This window comes from Hordeum vulgare, chromosome 6H, assembly GCF_904849725.1.
Source record: "Hordeum vulgare subsp. vulgare chromosome 6H, MorexV3_pseudomolecules_assembly, whole genome shotgun sequence".
Lineage (NCBI taxonomy): Eukaryota > Viridiplantae > Streptophyta > Magnoliopsida > Poales > Poaceae > Hordeum > Hordeum vulgare.
The window spans coordinates 235,007,116-235,022,813 of NC_058523.1; the positions used below are offsets into that span (position 1 = coordinate 235,007,116).

General features: G+C 43.7%; 1 long non-coding RNA gene across 1 annotated transcript; it reads left to right on the plus strand.

Annotated features, from left to right (window-relative positions):
* The first annotated feature begins 324 nt into the window (after positions 1-324).
* LOC123403137 lies at positions 325-3,430 on the plus strand. The gene is made up of 2 exons (XR_006611410.1): positions 325-412; positions 3,230-3,430. It is a non-coding gene; the product is annotated as an uncharacterized LOC123403137 (long non-coding RNA).
* The last annotated feature ends 12,268 nt before the right edge of the window (positions 3,431-15,698 follow it).

Here is a 15,698-nt window from a genome sequence, read left to right on the forward strand (position 1 = left end):
TGGAACCCGCGCCGGAACTGAAAGCCGAGCATGCTGCTGCCGGCGTCTTCCATCCCCCCTAGCCGTGACCCTCGCTGACCCGCGTCGGATTTGAAGGCATCTCTGTAGGAGGAGGTAGTGGATGACAGTGTGCTCCCAGCTCCCCTAGTGCAGCATCGACAGCAAGAATAAGACAATCAGGAAGATGGCAGCAGTAGTTCCTTAGAGTAGTACAGGTACGTACAACTGATTCACGTTCTTCATGTTTCCATCGAATATTCTCTCCTCTGACATGTATCTCTCTCTTCTGCTCCTCAATATGCACTCTTATGCAGTCGTTCTACTATCACCGTAAGGCAGCTGAGTCGTCATGCACACACCAAATGCACAACTGCAGAGCAGTATGGTATGATGGATCGCCCACCGGGTTCAGGTACTTGCTGAGAAAACCCACTCTAAATACCGATAAAGCACTGCAGAGGCCGGTCTGCACGCAGCTCTGAATCCAGCCCGCCGAACCAGCTTTAGGATTTGTGCCGTTAGGCGTATTGCATTTTCCACCGCCACGTGAAAAGCCGTTTACCACCATATTTTCTGACAAGGCCCATGCGGGAGGCACATGTGTAGAACCTGGGCGAAGCATAATCACGTATGTTAATTAGCACATAATACAGTAGTTTGTTCCAAAAATAATATCTAATTAGCACCTTAACCTTTTGTTCTTTATGAAAAGAGTCACGTATGTTAATTGTTTGCTAAAAAAGCAACAGCTAATTGCACAATAATTTGATGAATTTGATATATAAACAAATATTTACCAAGATGATAGCAAAAAAGCAAACATAATACCATCAGTATTTTTCTTCAACAAAACAAACATGTGTACCAGTAGTGTTCCTGCACATTTTATTTCGTTAGACAAGAAAACAATTTAATGGAGAGCGTATAGTATATTACTTACAAAGAAATTAGGTCATACATGTTCCTAGCATGGCTTGTGTACATCTATTTTATTTACTTTTGTTTTGCGGGGCATCTATTTTCTTTACTGACTCTCTTAGAATGATGCGAATACACGTACTGATTATTGATATGTTGCAATCTAGACAAATTATAATAATGTCATTTGTAGTATGTATACATTTTTCTAGGATCACATGGATACGTATAACATTATACAATATGATAATTATTTGTCTTCATATGCTAGATACAACATATACATATGGGTCGAATATGATTTTTTATTAATAAGTATGTGGGAAATATCTTTAAACACTCCTTTTTAACAAGTAATTGCCATAATTAAAATACTTTATGTTGTCAAATATATCCTTCATGGTTCAAACCAAATATTTCTCTTACCTCTTAGGGAGAAATAGGGGTCATCTTAAATGAACTTTTTGTTAAAAGAGGCACAATTATTTACTACCTCCATCTAGGTTTATTAGTCTCCGTTGTATTTATTTCAAGTTTTGATTAGTAAATATTAATGTATGTCATAAAATATTATATTGTTGAATTTGTATTTAGATGGAAAATTTAAATTCTAATGATATTATTGATGCTACATATAACAAATATTTTATTGCTTAATGTTATTTGTCAAAACATGACCCAAAATGCGAGGGGCTAGTAATTCCAGAAGGAAGTAGTAATTATTTGCTCCAGAACAGTAGCTAATTGCACACTAATTTAAGGATTGGTTTTATATAAACAGAGAAATGCATGCAATGATGAGGTGACCGAATAGAAAATTGATACTTTTTGATGCCATGAACGGGTGAGCAATAAGTTCATCACATATTAATTTCGAGCTGTCAAATCAGTGATTCATCACGCTCATTAAACAGCAGTTTCATTGCATTCACTCGAGCCTGACAAATGGGCAACTCCCATACGGTTGCACTATTCACGCATATATGTATATTGCCCCGTATAATTTAGAAAAGCCTGACACACTTAATCACGAGGCCCATATCCACCAAGGGGATAATAAGCTGCCTGGCGCTCGGCCTCTGCGACCTATTTGGCAGTAGCAGGTGATCTCATTTCTTTTCAACAGAGAGCCTCATAGATACTCTCTCATTTAAACTGTAGCTCACAACACTCTTCCATTCAGATTGTAGCTCACCTTGTTGTCTCACAAATACTTTTGCATATCCACATGCTTGCACTTGCCCATGCCCTTGCTTCCCTAGAATTAAATGGAGCACTGCTATTTCGTGTTCCTGTGCTAACGAGTAGCTAGCTTACGAACAGTGCAGTCAAGATCACAAGGACGCTCGTGGGAGTTTCGCTGAAAGAATGGCCAAGGCTCATATGGTCTGTCAGTTTCAGGCTGCAAGCATCTTGTATACCACACCATTGAAGAAGCAGCCAACAAACAGTCCACAACGCACTGCATCTCCACTAAGTTGTCACGGATATTAGTAGAAGAAAACACCCAATCTGCCCAAGTTTTTCCTCTTACTGTACATTTTTTTCTTGTTGCACGTGCCAAGTATTTTGGTTCCAGTCCATGCAACCATAGATAGTTTGAGAAGTCTTGTAACTAGTTCAGTTGCCCCCCAATCTGTTCAATTGAGTGTCGAGTCTATCCATGCATCATCCCTTGTGCTTTCACAGTTAGTAACTTCCTAGCCCTGATTATTTCTATGCTCAAACATGTGAACCACAACGGCGCTGACTTCAATCTGTTTTAGATATGCTTGAGCAGAGCCAACCTCAATGTAACATGCTGCTTGTACAAAGTGAATACCTGATGGGTGCGACATTTTTAAATCAAGTTGTCTATTCACTATGTGACACTGGTTGTACACTAAAATTACATTAGTTTGTCATATTTGCTATTAATGCATTGTCCAACTCATGAATTTCTTGAAGTGGTGCATGTATATATTTGATTGCTTATTAATTAGAAAATGTCTTCATCTAGTCTTGCTTCATCATCAAATTTGTGATACATATTTGGTGAACATTTTTTCTCCTATGTTATTCAATAAAATCTATATGATTTCTATTATTGACATAAAAAAATATGACCTAAATTACCTCTAGGTATATGCAGAATTGCAGATGCCATCTACAAGTGATTTCTATTCTTGACATAACAAGATGAGCTAAATTACTTCTACCTTTTCCAACTCAGACTTGTTAACTATTGTTTCATACTTTTGTTAGCATATCAGCAAGTCCGAAATTGTGAAGCATTTCTATTCTTATATGTTCATTCTTATTTTTTGCACAGGTGAAGTGCGAATCCAAGTCCGAAGCTGTGAAGCATATCACCAAAGAGTAGCATATTATGTATTGTAGTTGTAGGCAGTAGTAGGCTTATTTGGGTTGTAGTATAATGTAATGATTGTAATAGACTAATGTAGTGTTGTTTTGGACGAATTCCATTTGCTCTTTGGATTCTTCAAAATAATGATTTTGTATGTGATTTGAATACCTCGAAAATGGTAACCTGGCAAAGGGGTTCAAGTTATAATGGTTGTTTGACATATTTTGAAATTTCTGATGCGTGGGACCAATTTTGAGATTAGGATGACATGTGGGACCAATCTGATTAGTGGGACCAGTACAAAAGTAAAATGAATAACAAAATCAATAGAAAGTAAAAGGTCACAATCCAAAATTAAAAAGGCTAAGATGTTTTGGATTATTGGGCCAGGCCCATGCAGCTAAGCAAAATAAAGAGAAAAAAACATTAAATGGGCTGGATTAATGGGCTCGACCCATTGAAAACATTAAATTGGACCGGGCTGATTCTATGCCACGTCAGCTTGACATGTCAGATCTGACGTGGCGTGGGCAGATTGCTAGTGACCAAAAAAATTCAATGCTTTCGTTTGGTCGTAAAATCTTACGACCAATCCAGCAAAAAGGTCGTTATAGTTCATTAGAGACCCTCAGCTTTTGACCGTTTGTTTTTGGTCGTAAAAGGTCGCAAATGAAAATCAATGACCATTCGGTGACTAATATTGAAGGTCGTTAGTTGACATATTTGTTGTAGTGGACGTTCTTCACATAAAAGAACTCATTTTGCCACATCTTGACGGAGTCCTGCAGCGGCATCTGCGGGAAGCCAGACGTAGTTCGATGACGCACCAGCACGGCGCCGCAAGGGGTCATCGGCTTGGGGCCTGAATGCCCCGTCGCCTCAGCCTTGTCCATCTTCATAGACTGCTGCTTGAAGAAGAACAGCTTCCACCACAGGTCCAAGCGGGGTTCGATCCGCATGAAACCCTCGCACAGGACGACAAAGGCGGTGAGCTGGAGGATGGCGTTGGGCGCCAGGTGATGCGGCTGCAGGCCGAAGAAGGTGAGGAAGCGAGCGAAGAAGTCGCTCGCCGGAAGGCCGAAGCCGTGGAAGAAGTGTTCTTCGAACACTACCACCTCGCCCTTTTCGGGGGTCGGGGCTGCTTCGGCGCCCGGCACCCGCGCCGCCACAAGGTTTGCTGGAGGAAGTATGCGGCGGTGGCGGAGCGCGTCGATGTTCCCGTCGCTGATGTCGCTGCCCACCCAAGCGCCTCGAAACTGCCCCTTCTTAGGGGCGCCGCTGGACATGGTGGGTGGCGGCAGAGGCTAAGACGATCCTCGCGGCGGCCGGCAGCAATGGCTCGAGAGGCGGTGAAGGCGGTGCAACGCTCTTCTTTCTCTGGCTCAGGGAAGAAAGGGGCGTTGGTGCGGGGCGAGAAGGGGGTGAATGGCCTCCTCGACGCCCCCGCATACCATTTAAACCCCCACGAGAGATCGTGGGGTGGGGATCCGGTGCGCATTACTCCCACCTCCTCCGATTATTACGGGAGAATTTACGTCCCGCGGAACCCAACCGTTGAAGAATCAATCCGCAGAGGATCCACACGCCCGAGGGCTGAGGAGGCGTCGTGGCGGGACCCAGGGCGCAGACCCCGTCCCGTCACCTATACAGTTAATCATAGCGTCAGGCCCGGGGCCTGGTACGTGGCGCAACAGCGCTGCTTGCGGCGAAGCTGATGCGTCTTTTGGAAGCCAGCCGGCTTCCGACCCGGCGCCTCCTGCAACAAGCGACCTATGAAGAGCACGAGCGAGGAACCCAAGCCGGCGTGGCCTCCCGCTTTAAGGAGGCGGACCTCCCCTGCCCCGGGGACTACTAATGGGGGGATAACCCCGGGGTAGGCTCATCGAGCCTACTCCTTTGCATCCAAGAGTAAAGGGAAGCATCATCTTCTTCCAGACGGTCAACTCTTCTTAGCCGTGTGGAAAGCTCCGGCCGGCTAGGAGCGAGACGACAATCCTTCCTGGCCGGTTGGAGAGCTCTCGCCAGCTAGGGACGAGACAACATTCCCTCCTAGCCGGCTAGGAGCGAGACGACAACTTCAAGGCCAGCTAGCGAGACCGCTAGCCGGCTAGGCAGCCCTAGTCACATCCAACCCTAGGCTGGGACTGGACTCTATGAATAAAGGTGGACACGCATCATCACACGTACTAGATTGAGGCACACGACTCATACAGTGTGACCGGCCATGCCGCTGACCTAGGTCTACTCCGATCCGTCAAACCAGCACAGTATAGGCCCGTCGGCACCCACTCCATTACCAAGCTTGGCATGGTAATAGTGGAGACGGTCGTACTGGCAACCCATGACGAATCTCGCAAGACGACGCCGGACGTACTACATGTGTCCTGCGTCGACCTTACGCGAGAACTCCATTGGCTAGCCGGCGGGTCCCATGTCCAGATGGGACCTCGTAGCCGACGGGCCCCTCCAATGACAAGACCAGACTACTGTGGGTCTCCTGGCCAGCCAACAAGGCTTCTAGGTAGGCCCCTCTTTTGTACTTTTATCCATATTGTAGGTTGGTGGGTTCGTCTATAAAACCCCTCGGTCCCCCTCAATGCAGAGGGTCGGTCAACTGCTCACACACACACATACAGGAGAGGTAGATGCGAATTAGCAGTTCCTTCTTCCTCCTCCGTCAAACAGCTCAAGGAGCACACTGTAATCCCTTTGGTGCATCAACCATTCCGACAGGACTAGGGGTGTTATCTCTACTGAGAGCCCTGAACCTGGGTACATTGTGCGTCCCTCGCTTGTACCAATTCCGTTCTCGGAGCCCGTCGGTGTCCTTATGGTTCCCACCACTCATGTTTAGCCTACCCATGGCTGATGTCGTGAGTAAACACCGACACCAGGTGAAACAAGGAATTTCCTCCATATCACAATGAGTAATGTGTGTGTAATGAAATATCTTTCTGTTCTCCACAAGCATAGTAACATAGTAATTGAGTTGTGTTCTAGTCCAGAACTTCATGTGCCTGATACGAAGCTTGTTGTATGGATTTTCTCCAGGGAAGAAATGATGTTCATCAAGGAAATCTGCTTTCAGAAACTTTGGCCTCTTTGAGTATGGCTGATGAGGCTTTGGTTGAAGATTTTGATGTTGAATTTCATCAAATTGAGGAATTTTGGCCACCACAACTGTAGTTTCAGGATTTGCAATAAGTGGTTCATCAACTGAATCTTTATTCTGTGCTGAGGCAGTTTCTTCACGCGCTTGTTCTTCAGTTTGAGGAATTTGCTGTGTCGTAGGTGTAGATGTATATTCTGGTACAACAGTTTCATTTTCATTTTCACTTTCATCAGCTTATGCAGCTGATTCTTGGTTTGGTGCTGATTTCAAATGTGAGCTCCCTTCTTCATAGCCAGTCAGAATTTCTATACCTGAAGGAGATGTAGTTGTTTGAGGAATTTGAGAAGTCATTGGCGAGTTTGGATTAGCCTTTTCCCAGAAATCATCATGGATTATAGGTGTGGTGCAACCAATGTCCATATGAGCCTCTTTTTCTTCAACAATCATTTTTTGGGTTTTGAGGAGGAGGTGTTGAGACTTGCGGAAACTGATCAACTTGAATTTCCTCATCTATTGGTGTGGATGCTGCAGAGCGATTTTCATCCATTTCCTTATCTTGTTCTAGAATGATATGCTCTTCACCAAATGGTACAATCATGTACGACGGTGGAATGCTGAGAGGAGTTGCACCAACTGGAGCTGATGATGTAGTGGGACGTGTATTGAGGCGTTTTGCTTGTGAAGACTTTGAAGGTGTTGATGTCTTTCTCTTCTTGGCTTCCTTCTCAGCATCTTTTGTTTTCTTTACTTCTGAGGCAGACGGAAGTGTCTCTTTCTTCACTTTTGAAGACATTGGTGAAGGGGCATTTTCTTCAGGCATTGTGTAGGCAGTTTCAGGCGTGACAGATTCTTCAGTAATTACATTCTGAGCAGACTCATCAGCAGCAGGTTTTTCATCTTCATCAAAATCAGCCAGTTGTATAGTGTAGTTGGCCTGAGGAATTGTTGGTTGCTTTGGAGCAGCAACCTTGTTGTTGTATTCATCAATGGCGTCAGTTTCGGCCTTGACAAACCTCACATTGTCACCCTTTCGGTGTGCATGAAGATTTGTGTATTTGTCAGTGAGGGATTTCAGCTCAGCTTGAGTAGATACAAGTTTCTCAACCGTCAGGTTAAGGAGGTTTTGTTTCAAGTACTTCTCCTTTTTAACCTTTGATGCCCGAGTTTGTTTGGCTTGCTGATCCTTGCACTTTGCTTCATTTATGTATGAGGTTACCATGTGGCTCAGTCCAAGTGGAAGTTTCAAATCAACAATGGGTGTGTTTGGATCTTCATACCAAAGATCGATGAAGTTCAGCACCACTTTTGGATCTAGTGCGAGGGGAATGGTATTGCCATTAGCTTGTGCAACCCTTTCTTGTTTGTTCCTGATAATGGCTTGAAGAGTTTCATCATCATATTCCTCACTTCCCTCTGTTGCAGAAGGAATATTGAGGACAACTTTGCTTGGGCACGACCTTGTTCCTCTCCTAGCAGTCATCTTCGTCTTCAGTATGCGAGGTGAGGATTTGTGAGCTGAACCAGAGGCAAATGGTACTGAGGAATTTGCATTCCTTGTTTGATGCTACCTGGGCTGTGGCTACAGAGGGAGTGAAGACTGTGCTGTAGTTGATGACTTGCAGCCGTTGTTGTTTCTGTCTGAGGAATTTGCTCTTTGGATAATGTTGTTGAGGGTTTTGACTTGACACCTGATTTCTTCATCAGTGTCTTCTTGAGAGGTTGTTCTCTAGCAGAAGCCTTAGCAACAGAGGAGGAGGCAGCAACAGCTCCAGCACCAAAATCCTCATTGAACTTTGTTAGATCTTCATTTGTCTTTTTCGTCAGCTTGGCCAAATACTTGTCTTTTTCTTCAGGATAGTCTTCAAGTGTGGCCACGCTTGAGGGGTGCACTAGTGGAATTCAGTTATTTGCCGTCTGCCAGATCTTTGCCGTCTGCTGGCTGATGGCAAAAAGTGTCTTTGCTGTCAGCTTCCAAAAAGCGGACGACAAAGAACTGGCTGATGGCATAGATAGTCTTTGCCATCAGTCACTTCGTTCCCGTCAGTCGCAGACGACAAAGAGACGCACAACAAATGGAAAAGCATAGGTACGGACCACCTGACTGCGGGGATGTTAGGTCAAACTCGAGTCTCTTCTTTGTCGTCTACTAGCGGACGGCAAAGAGTCCGGAGAAAGACAACGAAGAGTCTAGACTCTTTGCCGCCCGCCAACACACGACAAAGAGCTAACATCTGTAACGACTATTTTCCCCCACCCCGGCCCCTCTCTCTCATTCACTCACACACGCTCCACCCACTCTTCCACTGCTTTCCCGATGCCCACCGCCGCCACCACCGTCGCCACCCAACTGGCTCTATCGCGCCGCCACCCCACCGCCCCCGGCGCCGCCGCCCGACAGCCCCCCAACGCCCCGCCGCTCACGACGCCCTAGACGCCCCCTCTAGTGAGCCCCCCACGCAATATGTGTGTTTCTGGGTTAATTTTTTAGTTTATTAGGTTTAGGTTAGTTAGTTAGCTTGCTAAATTAGTTAGTTTAGTTAGTTAGCTTGGTTAGTTAGTTAGTTAGCTTAATAGAAAGAAGAGGAAGAAGAAGAAGAAGAAGAAGAGGAGGAGAAGAGGAGGATGAGGAGGAGGAGGAGAAGTGGAAGAATAAGAGGAGGAGAAGAAAAAAATAAGAAGGATAAGAAGACAAGAAGAAGAGAAGTAGAAGAGAAGAAGAAGAAGAAAAGAAGAAGAGAAGAAAAAAAAAGAAGGATAAGAAGAGAAAAAAGAAGAAAAGAAGAATAAGTAGAAGAAGAGGATAAAGAAAAATAGAAATAGAAATAAGAGGAAGAAGAAGAAGAAGAAGAGGAGGAGGAAAAGGAGAAGAGGAGGAGGAGGAGGATGAGAAGAAGAAGAAGAAGAGGAGAATAGGAGAAGAAATAGGAAAAATGAAAAGAAGGAAGAAGAGGAAGAAGAGAAGAAGAAGGAGAAGGAGGAGGAGGAGAAGAAGCCCTCCTTCTTCTCCTTCTTCTTCTCCTTCTTCTTCTCCTTCTTCTTCTCCTTCTTCTCCCCTCGAGTTTCTCCTTCTTCTTCTACTTCTTCTCATCTTCTTCTCCTCCTCCACCTTCTCATTCTCCTCCTCCTCCTTCTCCTTCTTCTTCTCTTTTTGCTTCTTCTCTTTCTTCTTCTACGTAGCTCATTTTCCCCAACAAAGACATAGTTAGATAATTATCCTCAAAAATGACATAATTAGCTTAGTTAGGGTAAAAACATCATAAGAACCTTGGTTATCTCACAACTTAGCTAATTATCCTCCAAAATGACATATTAAGCTCAAAATGGCATAAGAACCTTGGTTAGCTCAGGGATACTATATACTTAGCTTGTTTTCCTCTAAAGTGACATACTTATACCATTTAGCTTGAAAAAGACATACTTGGCTAATTTTTCTCCAAGAAGAGGAGAAGAGGATAAGAAATAGGAAAATGAAAACAAGGAAGAAGAAGAAGAAGAGAAGAAGAAGGAGAAGGAGGAGGAGGAGGAGAAGGAGCCCTCCTTCTTCTTCTCCCTTCTTCTCTCCTCCTGCCGACACAAGAAGAATATAAGAAGAAGAAGAAGAAGAAGAAGAAGAAGAATAAGAAGAAGATGATGAACAGGAAGAAATGGAAGAAGAAGAAAAATGAAGAAGAGGAAAAAAAGAAGAGGAAGAAGCAGAAAATGACACCCTCACACCCTGACACGATGCCCTGATACCCCGACACGACGCCCCGACACGACGTCCTGACACCCCAGCACGAAACTCCGCGAAACTGTTAATACGCCGTATATTTGTGTTAGGTCGTCTATTTTTTGATTTTATTAATGAACACAAAATATTTGTGTTGATCGGGTGGATTTACATGTGACAGTTGTCTCGTCGCTGTGAGGTGTGCTATGCGAAGACCTTCCCATGCATTCTATGAGCTCCGCCCCTGCATTCGTGGGTCACTACAAATGTCATCTCCTCCTCGCCCTTCATTTACTCTGGGTCGGTTTTTGGACGAAACTTGCTAGATGTAGGTAATTAAATTAATTTATCAGTATGCGTCTCCCGTTCGAAAGGGTTATAGTTAAAAATAACCATGCATTTGCTTATATTTATGACCGTGATTCTTTCAAATTGTCCAACGTTATCCATGGATAGCCCGAGTATGTGTAGATTGGGTTCGTTTTCCCATATGCTTTGTTTCAGATTCGATGCATAATTTCGTCAGTGCCTTCCTGTTGTTCTCCGGATACACATACTCTCTGTTTATTGCGGAGACGTGTATCAGGAGAACAGCGGGGAGGTGCTGCCGAAATTTTGCGTTGGATCCGGAGCAGAGCATGGGAAAATGAACCCAATCTACAAATACTCGGGTGGGATTAGGACCTATCTTTATCTATTAGCGTGTAGGTTGCATGCACGTAATAAAAATGGTGAAGTTGATTAACTGATGAATATATATGCTAAATTATATATAAATATATTTCTTGTGTGTTTAGTAGCTAGGAAAAATGAGTGATCGTGCCTGGATGTACACCGGTCACCCTAGTCAGTAATAGATGACGAAAGAATGGTTTCTAAAAACCAAGGAATTTTGAAAGCCGCATTCACAAATGGCCAGGAAAGAAACCATTGCCCCTGTCCTGGATCCGACAACTATAAAAAGACGACAGAGGCTGTAATGATTAAACACATGCAGAGCAGGGGTTGTCAACCTAATTATACGGTGTGGACATTTCATGGTGAGTCTATACAATGCACGAGAGGTGAGGTGGTCCGTCATCGCACCGGCGAGCATGGTACCGGGATCGAAGACATGGTGCCAGACTTTGATGATGCTCGGGATTCAGAAGATGAGATGGAGGAATCGACAAAGGCCTTCTATGAAATGTTGGAGTCTTCAAAACGTCCTCTCCATGAGCACACTGAGCTTTGTCAGCTGGATGCAATTGCACAAGTAATGAATCTGAAGGCTCTAAGAGAATGCTACGATGCGGTGATTGAAAAAGACCTCGATGACGCCTAGAGGGGGGGGGGGTGAATAGGCTATTTAAAAACTCTTCGGATTTGGCTTGAAACTAATGCGGAAATAAACTAAGAGGGTACTTGTCAAGCACAAATACTAAATGCACTAGGCACTGCAACGTGTATCAACAACATGATCTACCGAGATGGACACAATGCAGTTACTAACAAGCATAAGTAAGTTACACAAACTTAATTGAGCTATATCACACGACAAGTAGGTGAACAACACAAGATACTAGATCACACTATATCACACGATATATCAAAGGCTGCAAGTATGAACGTGTGGATATAGAGGGTATGCTTGAATGATTAATCTTGTACAAGAAATAGCCAACACAATATAATGAGCACAAACAATATGCAATGTATGTATGCTCAAGTAACACAAGTAAACCACAAGTAAGGAGTTAGGGTTAAGGATAACCAAGGTCACTGAGACGAAGATGTATCCCGATGTTCACTTCCTTGGAGGGAAGCTAGTCACACCGTTAGAGAGGTGGATGTTACCACGAAGGCACACCAAAGACACGAACGCTCACCCTATTCTCCCTTTGAGATAACACCACGAAGGCGTTTCTCAACCACTAGTGGTAAGCCTTTGAGGTGGCTTCCAAACCCTCACAAACTTTTCCGGGGGGTAATCACACGGATTGATTCCTCTCCGAAGAACTCCTACCGCCTAGGAGTCTCCAACCTCCAAGAGTAACAAGATCACGGGGAATGCTCAAAACTTGCTCAAATCTCAAATAGCTTGGGTTGAGAGGAGGAGAGGGAGACGATCTATCTTTTGATTGGAACAACTCTCAAAGGGGCTCACAAATGCTCTTGGGATCTAAGATTTGGTGTGAGCAAGTGTGTGTGAGGTAGAAGTGTGTTCTTATGAGGATAAGGCTGTGTTGGGCAACCCTCTCACGAAGTGGGAGGGGGGGGGGGGTATTTATAGTGGGGAGAGAAATACAACCGTTGGGGATACTTTAAGTCACACAGGGTCCGGACGTCCGACAGTTGTCGGAAGTCCGGGCGTCCGCGAGGGGTCGGACGTCCGATAGTGGTCTGTCGTCCGAGGCCTGTAGATACGACTGAAACTATTTTGAATTACACAGCGACTGGACGTCCGGAGAGGACCGGAAATCCGAGTTATACAACTCAACTTCTACAGGTGGAAGGTTCCGGATTTCCGACGAGGGTCGGACGTCCGGCCCTCGGACGTTCGGAGGGAGCCGGAAATCCGAGTTATAGAGCTCATGTTCTTCTGGTGCAGGGCTCCGGATTTCCGAAGCCTGTCGGTCGTCCGAGCCTTGACCGGCCCTCGGACGTCCGGAGGGAGCCGGAAGTCCGAGTTATATGGCTCAAGTTTCTCTGGTGCATAGTTCCGGAATTCCGAAGCTGGTCGGCTATCCGGGCCTCGGACGTCCGGAGAGAGACGAAAGTCCGAGTTATATGGCTCTGATTTCTCTGGTATAGGATTCCGGGTTTCCGAAGCTATCGGTCGTCCGGCCCTCGGACGTCCGGAGGAGGCCGGATGTCCGAGGCACTGGTTCTGTTTTCAGATAACAACAGAGTAGTGGAGATGTGGTTTGAACAGAAAGTGAAGATGTAGTTTGAGCAAGTTCATCGCAAAACCTGTGATCCCCTCTTAATAGTGCGGGATCCCTAAGGACTCAAGAATCATAAAAGAGTACTGATGATCCATACTTGAGTGTATACTTTTATTCGCTGATCATTACTCCGCACCACTAATGTCAAAGGAACTGATACCTTTGAGTTATCCCTTTCACCTGAGCTTGATGTTGTTGTTCCTTCTTGGCTCAAGTTGAAAGCAAGACATGATGAAGTCTTCAAGTAGCTTTCCCATACACAATGCGGAAAGCCTAGCTTATGTATTCATCTTCATTTGTCCACCATGTGAACATCCACAAGAATCAAGCATGAAGTTCTCAAGAATGCTTATCTTGATCTTGTCCTGTCCACCATGTGAACATCCACAAGAATCAAGCATGTAGTGCTCAGGAATGCTTATCTTGATCTTGTCCTTGTTAGCACATGAGGTTGTCCTTGTCAGCACATGATCATTGACAATAGTTTCAATGATATATTCGTACTAATCCGCTTGAACTTGGACACCACAATCTTGATGACGATCACCACTTGACGTCATCCTTCATGGGTTGTATGAGATCTTCCTTTTGACGCAAGCCCAATGGAGGCACACCTAACCCCCACATAGGAGTCTCACAAAGACCATGGGTTAGTACACAAACACGTAATGGACAATGCTTACCATACCATGGGATCACTTGATCCCTCTCGGTACATCTTATACGCTTTGTGTGTTGATCATCTTGATTTACTCTTTGTCTGAGATCTTGATCAACCTAGTGTTTCTATGACCATTCTTTGGATAATACCTTGAATAACATCTTGGTCATCATATAAACTCCTTGAACCCAACAGATGGACTTCAAGAAGTGCCTATGGACAAATCCTATAAATATAACTTAAGGCAACCATTAGTCCATAGGAATTGTCATCAATTACCAAAACCACATATGGAGATATATGCTCTAACAATCTCCCCCATTTTGGTAATTGAAGACAACCACTTCAAGAGAGTTTATATAAGGATATAAGCATAACCAAGCGCACACATACAAGGTAATAATGCATGTGTGCAAGATGTAAATGCTTACGCAATAAAAGCAATAAAAGCAAAGCCCTCTAAACATATCCAAAGTAAACTCTCTAAACTTCTCCCCCATTGGCATCGATTGCCAAAATGGACGAAAAGTTTAGAAAGCCAATATAGTAGGTGGTCCTCCAAAAAGTGTGTACTCAGCAAATGAGTGCAAAAAAAATACACAAATACAATGATAAGTTGTTGGAGGAAAACAGACTATATTGAGGACCCAAAGATTGCAAATAAAAGGATCATATGCCACAAAGACATACACAAATAGAGGCAAGCAATCAAAAGATTCCAGATGGAACAAACAATCATATGGTCCTTCGAACCACATGAATAAAAGATATTATGATAAAGGCAACATGGTGCTTTATCAAAAACTAGAGAAGCTCCCCATGATTTGTGCACTAATATGAGATTTTTGTATTTGACACAGGTGCACAAAATAGGATCGTTGCTCCCCCAGAATTTATAAAACACACAACGAGTGCAAGAGAATAGATGAGACAATAGGCATATAAATTGCACAAAACAAATGGTTGAGCAACATGTAATAGAAGCAACTTAAGAATAGGCTCATACAAAGTAATGTGTATGATTCATGGCAAAGCACTTGAGAAGACTAAGATAAGGATGAGCATTACTCATCAACATAGTCTTGATGAAATGAGATACAAAGTGCAAGACATGTCATTCCCACACACACATACTAGAAAATGGGTTCACAAGCTTACTAATAAACAAAATAAGAACCAACACTTGTGACAACCCATTGTGAAGATAGGAAGTAAGAACCTTGTCAAGAGGAGGGATACTAATTGAAAATGGCAAAACCCTCATCAAGACAAGCATGAGGAAAAATAATCTTCACGGCCAAAGAGTGCATCAAGATGTAGAAATAAGATGCACACTCAAAACAAATCCTTTCACGAAGCCATAAAAAAAAACTTGAAAGAGGAAATGCAACGATGGACGTGAAAGAAAAGAGGATATCAATTAGAGATGTAACTTCTCTCATGTGTAAAAGATTCTAAGTAGAAGACAATCATGATGATATATATCCACAACGAAGGATGTACACACGAAATGGTTACAAGAAGGAACAAACTAGATATCCAAAAGGAAGTCATAAATATATATCAATGAGATCTTTTGCTTGGAAGCATAGCACATGGCCTAATATTTTCTTATTGTACAATATGAACTTCCAACATACGAATATCAGAGACATCCCAACTAGTAGTAAGACATCATCGTTCGGATGCTTTGAGAAAGCAAACAAGTACTACAAGAACAAATCAAGAGATTCATGCCATGATGCAACCTCGAAAAGAAAAGACAGGTTGGGTCCTTTGCAAGACAAGAATGCATGAAGTGGATACTTGTTACCGAGACAACATTGGATTGATGTAGTAGATAGTTGTTCTTTGATCATCCTAACTTGGCTCCAGTAATCACATGGTCTCAACATCTTCCTTATAGGGGAGCCGAGCATCCAATGCATCTCCAGTTGTTCCTGGAACAACAAATCAAACAAAATGGTACCCAAACTCATTGGGACCAAAGAGTTAGAAAACCAGCAATACATAGGACAAACTCC